The 6,000-nt window shown below is 35.0% G+C and overlaps 1 pseudogene; it reads left to right on the top strand.

Annotated features, from left to right (window-relative positions):
* Nucleotides 1-425: 425 nt before the first annotated feature.
* LOC111775404 (small ubiquitin-related modifier 2 pseudogene) lies at nucleotides 426-1,388 on the top strand (annotated as a pseudogene).
* The last annotated feature ends 4,612 nt before the right edge of the window (nucleotides 1,389-6,000 follow it).

The following is a 6,000-nucleotide window of genomic DNA, read 5'->3' as shown; positions in this document are numbered from 1 at the left end:
AGTTTTAGAAGGAATTTGGCAATTTATACCAAAGAAAAGCACCTATCTGGGATTTTGATTGAGATTGTGTTGAGTATACAGGTCAATTTGGGGAGAGTCGACATCTTTCAAATAGTGAATCTCATGACTCTTGAACACAGTATATATCTCCATTTACTTAGGTCTTCTTTAATTTCTCTCAGTAATATTTTGTAGTTTTTAATGTACAGGTAATGCAATCTTCTGTCAGATTTACCCCTAAGTATTTCAGAGTTTTTGATGCTATTGTAAGTGGTATTTTTTTTTAATTTCAATTTTCAATCATTCATTGCCAATATATAGACTACCAGTGATTTTTGTACCTTGTGGTCTGTTACCTTGCTAAACTCACTTAGTATTTCTACTAGAGTTTTAGAGTTTCCATTGGATTTTCTACATAGATGATCATGTCATCTGTGAAAAAAGACAGTGGTACCTATTCCTGTCTATTGTGAATAGTGGTACCTATTCCTATTCCAATCTGCAGGTACAGGATGGACCCCCACCCAAAATTTGCTTGGGACGTTGAGACTGACGATGCACCGCGCGCGCGCGCGCGCAGACACACACACACACACACACACACACACACACACACACACCCAAGAGAGTATGAAAAGTTTTATTATCCACACAATGAAGTTTTCTAGGGAAAGCAGGGCAGGCTTCCCTAGAAAGTCTGCAAATGGTTTGCAACAGCAAGGAAAAGACGTTGGCATGGAGTGTTTATGGCAGATGCTTACTTGGTTTAAATCTTCTGCTTGTGCCAAGGGAGGGAGCACCTGAGCTTGCCCAGATATGGGGCATAAGAGAAAGAAGAAGGAGTGAAGCTTAAAAGCTGTGAGCAGCTTCTGCGGCTGCTCCTAGTACTGTTTGTGTGCTCTTTCCGTGCAAACCTGGTGAAACAGCAGCTGAGGAAATTCAGGCCCTCTCCACGGCTGAGGAAAAGCCCAAGGAAGGAGTCAAAACTGACAACAACAACTGTAATAATTTGAGGGTGGAGGAGCAGGAGGGCCCTGTGGTGCAGTTTAAGATTAAGAGGCGTACGCCACTGAATAAACTAATGACAGCCTATTGTGAATGGCAGGGTTTGTCAATGAGGCAGATCAGAGTCCACTTTGATGGGGAGCCAATCGATGAAACAAACACACCTGCTCAGTTGGAAATGGGGGATGAAGATACAATGGATGTGTTCCAGCAGCAGACAGAAGGTGTCTGCTAAAAAAGGAACATGCTACTTTACTCCAGAACTCTGTCCTCTAGACCAAGAAGACATTCTCACTTAGAAAAACACTATTTGGTTCCACCACATCCTGACTACTACAGTATAGTTTTCTCTAGTCTTTCATTTTGCCTTTCCCCATTCCTTCATTGTACATAAAGTAACTGGTGTATGTGCACAAGCATACTGCTTTTTCAAAACATTGCTTTAAATAGCCAATGGTATGTTTTGATTGACATCAAATGGAGATGGGATGGGGAAAAATACTGGTTCTGTGAAAATACTCCCTTTCTATTAGTGGCATGCTCCTTCAGCTCTTATCTTTATATTCTGGTAACTTATTTTGCTCTCAGTTTAACAAAAAAGAACAACATAAGAATCCTTGCATACCTTGTTCAGTTGGAGAGTTTTAATGTTTTTATTTATCATTGTAAAACCAAGGGCAATTTTATAACTGTTTTTTGTACATAGCTGTTATATGTAGGGCAATCTGTCTTTGAGTAGGGATAAATTAAAAGAAATGAATCCTAGATAGCTTTACGTTCAAGTCAAGCATCTTGTTGTTTAAATAAAATTTTTTTTAAAAAAGCAACTATACATAACCAAACATCTAAAAATGGAATCAGACTCTTCATTACACTATCAAATCTGTATGCTATTTATTTCTTTTTCTTTCCTGATTTCACTGGCTAAAACCTTCCATACAAGATTGACTGGAAGTGGGGACTTTGCTGTCAAAGTGGATATCTTTGCTGTGCACCTGATGTTGGAGGGAAGGTATTCAGTTTTGTATTAAGTGAGATGGTAGCTGAAGGGTTTTGGTAGATGGCCTTCGTTGGGTTGAGAAATATTTTTTCTTTTTCTAGTTTGCTAAGTATACTTATCAGGAATGGATATTGATTTTTGTCAAATGCTTTTTCTGCATCCATTGATATGGTAATAATGTTTTTCTCTTTTAGTTTCTTAATATGTTGAATTACTCTGGGCTTCAAATCTTAAACCAATCTTATATTCCTGGGATAAACACTGCTTGGCCATTATGCCTTATCATTTTTATATATTGTTGGATTCAATTTGCTAAAATTTTATTAAGAATTTTTGGCAAATAGGTTCATGAGGGATATTGGTCTGCAGTTTTAGGGGGAGTAATGTTTCTGTCTAGATAACTCATAGAATGAGTTGGGAAGAATTTCCCTCTTTTCACTATTCTAGAAGACTTTATATAGCATTGTTATAATTTCTTCCTTAAATATTTAATAGAAATTAAAATTAAGTAGAAATGTTTAATAGAATTTCCCAGTGAAGACATCTGGGCCTGGTGGTTTTTTGTAGGAAGGTTTTAGTTACAAATTCAATTTATTTTGTAGATACAGGGCTATTCAGGTTGACTACTTCTTTAATACATCTTGATAATTTGTGTTTGTCAAGAAATCTATTTCACTAATTTGTTTAATGTATTGGATTTAAGTTGCTATGATATACTTTGTTATCCTTTTAATATTTGTAGACTCTGTAGTGATGTCATCTCTCTCACTCCTGATGTGGGTAGTGTGTGCTATCACCCTTTCTTTCCTGATCATTCTGGCCAGAGCTATAATCTTTATCAATCTGAAATAATTAGCTTCTGCTTCATTGATTTCTGTTTTCTATTTCATTGATTTCTGTTCTCATCTTTATTTCCTTTGTTTTGCTTACACTCTGTTTAGTTTACTCTTCTTTCTCTAGTTTCTTGAAGTAGAAAATGAAGTTATTGTTTTGAGACTTTCTTCTTTGCTCATATAGGTATTTAATTCTATATATTTCCCCCTGAATACTGCTTTAGTGGCATCCCATGATTTTTATACAATGTGTTTTGATTTTCTTTAGGTTCAAAATACTAATTTCCTTTTTGATTTCTTCTTTAGTCCATGGGTTATTTAGAAATGTGTATGTTTCTAAATATTGGGTAATTATCCAGATATCTTTCAGTTATTGATTTCTAATTTAATTTCATTGTGGAAAGAGGCTTGTTTTGCAGCACAGACTATGTTCTATCTTTGTAAATGTTCCATGTGCATTTGAAAAAAGTATTTTTTGCTGTTGTTGATTGCAGTGCTTTATAAATATCAATTATTAGGTTAAATGATAGTGTTTTTAAAAGCTTCTGTATTTTAACTGATTTTCTATCTACTTGTTCTAATAATTACTGAGAGTGGTACTGGAATCTATAACTTATAATTGTGGACTTGTCTCTTTCTCCTTCTGGTTTTATCAATTTTTGTTTCTTGTATTTTGATGCTATTATTAGGTGCCTAAACATTTACGATTATTTCACCTTGAAGAACTGACCACTTTATTATTATGAAACGATCCTCTTTATCCTGTAATATGTTTTTGCTCTGAAATCTACTTGTAGATATTAATACAGCCACTCCAGCTTTTTTTAAAAAAACAGCTTTATTGAGATAAAATTCACCACCATACAATTTACCCATTTATAGTATGATTCAATGATTTTTGGTATATTACATTATTAAATTTTTATATTATTGTAAAATATATATAACATAAAATTTGCCATTTTAACAGTTTTTACGTGTACAATTCAGTGGCATTAAATACATTCACAATGTCGTGCAATCACCACCACTATCTATTTCCAAAACTTTTCATCATCCCAAATGGATACTTTGTAACCACTAAGCAATAACTCCCAATTCCTCCATCTTCCCAGCCCCTGGTAACCGCCACCCTATTTTCTTTCTCTATGAATTTGCCTAATCCAGATATTTCATATAAGCAGAATAATACAATATTTGTCCTTTTATGTATGGCTTACTTCACTTTGCATAATTTTTTCAAGGTTCATCTATGATGCAGCATGTATGAGAACTTTATTCCTTTTTATGGCTGAATAATATTCCATTTTGTGTAAATATAGAACATTTTGTTTATCCATTCACCTGTCGATGGACACTTAGGTTGTTTCTACTTTTTGGCTATTTTGAATAATGCTGCAATGAACATTGGAATACAAGTATCTGTTCAAGTCCCTGCTTTCAATTCCTTTGAGTGTAAACCCAAGAGTGAAATTGCTGGGTTATATGGTAATTCTATGCTGTGCTTTTTGTGGAGCTGCCAAACTGTTTTCCATAGCAGCTGCACCATTTTATCTTCACACTGTTGTTGTACAAGGGTTCCAAGTTCTACACATCCTCATCAACACTTGCTATTTTCAGTTGTTTTGATAATACCCATTCTAGTGGGTGTAAAGTGGTATCTCGTGGTTTTATTTGCATTTCCCTAATTACTAATGATGTCGAGCATCATTTTATGTGTTTATTGGCCATTTGTATATCTTCTTCAGAGAAACATGTTCAAGTCCTTGCTTATTATTGAATGGGTTCTTTGTCTTTTTGTTGTTGAGTTTTACGAGTTCTTTATGTATTCTGGACATTAAACCCTCATCAGATAAATGATTCACAAATATTTTCACCCATTCTGTAGGTTGTCTTTTTACTTTCTTGATAATGTGCTTTGTGTACAAAAGTTTTTAATATTGATGAAGTCCAGTTTATCTGTTTTTTCTTTGGTTGCTTATGCTTTTGGTGTCAGATATATCTAAAAATCCATTGCCAAATCCAAGGTCATTCCAGCTTTCTTTACACAGCATTAGCATAGTGTATCTGTTTCCATCCTTGTACTTTTAACCTATTGGTATAGGTATATTTAAAGTGAATTTCTCATAGGCAGCATTTGGTTGAGTCCTGCTTTTTTATCCCATCTAACATTCAATGCCTCTTAATTGGGATGTTCAGATCACTTATATTTAATCTTATTATTGATATAAACCTTCCATTTTGTGATTTGTTTCCCATCTGTTATTTGTTCCCTTTTGCACTTTCTGACTTCTTTTGGATTGAATTTTGGTTTTGTTTGTTTGTTTGTTTTTTTGCTGAGGAAGATTAGCCCTGAGCTAACATCTGTGCCCATCTTCCTCTATTTTATATGTGGGTCAATGCCACAGCATGGCTGGTGAGTGGTGTAGGTCCATGCCCTGGATCTGAACCTGCAAACTTGGGCCACCTAAGTGGAGCATGCCCAACTTGACCACTAGGCCACTGGCTAGCCCCTGGACTGAGTATTTTTTATGATTCCATTTTACTTCACTTGTTGTATTATTAGCTATAACTCTTGTTAGTTTAGTGGTTGCTTTAAGGCTTAGAATGTACATCTTTTACTTATCACAGTGTTTGTTCAAGAGATATCATATTACTTCACATAGACTATAGGAACCTTACAATAGTTTGTTTCCATTTCCTTCTCTTCTCCTGGTCTTTGTGCTATTGTTGTCATACAATTTGCTTCTATACATGTATAGATAGATAGATATAAAAACCCTAACTACATTGTTTTTTATTTTTATTTAAACAGTACTTTATCTTTTGGTAAGATTTATATAATAAGAAAGTCTTACATGTGTACCCTGTAGTTACCATCTCTGGCAGTCTTCATTCTTTTGTGTAGATCCAGATTTCTATTTGTTATCCAATTGCACATATATTAGGCCTCTTGAAGTCGCCCTTCCCCTCACTGATATTCTATTCACTATTTTTAAGTTGATTTTCTCTGTGTCTATCCCAGCACCGGAAACAACATCTGGCATATAGTTAGGAGCTTTCTAATCAGATACCACAGGGCAGAATTCCCCACAGAAACCCACATCCATTAGTCTAATCCTCAACGTGTCCCACGCACTATCACACTCCTACTCCACTCTC

Source organism: Equus caballus, chromosome 10 (assembly GCF_041296265.1).
Source record: "Equus caballus isolate H_3958 breed thoroughbred chromosome 10, TB-T2T, whole genome shotgun sequence".
In the NCBI taxonomy this organism is placed as follows: Eukaryota; Metazoa; Chordata; class Mammalia; order Perissodactyla; family Equidae; genus Equus; species Equus caballus.
The sequence above is the reverse complement of the archived record's forward strand: the minus strand, read 5'-3'. Positions and strand labels throughout refer to the sequence as shown.